Below are 654 nucleotides of genomic sequence, written 5' to 3' on the forward strand. Positions count from 1 at the left end.
TCTATTGCCAGTAGTAATTCCCAACATTCCTCCCAATAAACTGTGTAAAATTTTTAACTTTTGTTCCAATTTATTTTTTAAACAATATCATATGTTTATCATAGTATTATGTTACAAATAGTTCATTTTTTATGTACATTATGTTGGATGCAAACCTAACAAAAGGAAAAAGTTAGTGCTAGTTTATATTTACAGAAGGTCCTTGAGTTACAAAGGAGATACATTCTTACCATGAGGTTATGTCAATTGTTGTTGTAAGTCAGATTTTATATACATAACATACTGCATGTACTATTGCAGCCTATAGTTTCTGTCCACTTTGGGTGAAAGGTTCACGCAACTACTGCTACCTTTTAAACATAAGACTTACCCGGTAGTTGTATATATATAGCTATACGTTCCTGACGTCCGGCAGAAATTTCAAAACTCGCGGCAATCGCAGATTGGGTAGCCAGGCGTACCACCTGCGCACCCCTAGTGAGGTACCTCGGAACCATTCCATGATTCCTCAGATCTTCCCTGCCGGCCATGCCGGCAACATCATTGGATATTTCACTCGCTGTAACCTGTATAATTGCAGTCATCTTGGTGATGTACAATTTACTGTTGGCTTTCGCTAGTTTGGTTTTATTTCAACAAAGTAGTGGTTGGGTT

This window comes from Palaemon carinicauda, chromosome 20 (assembly GCF_036898095.1).
Source record: "Palaemon carinicauda isolate YSFRI2023 chromosome 20, ASM3689809v2, whole genome shotgun sequence".
In the NCBI taxonomy this organism is placed as follows: Eukaryota; Metazoa; Arthropoda; class Malacostraca; order Decapoda; family Palaemonidae; genus Palaemon; species Palaemon carinicauda.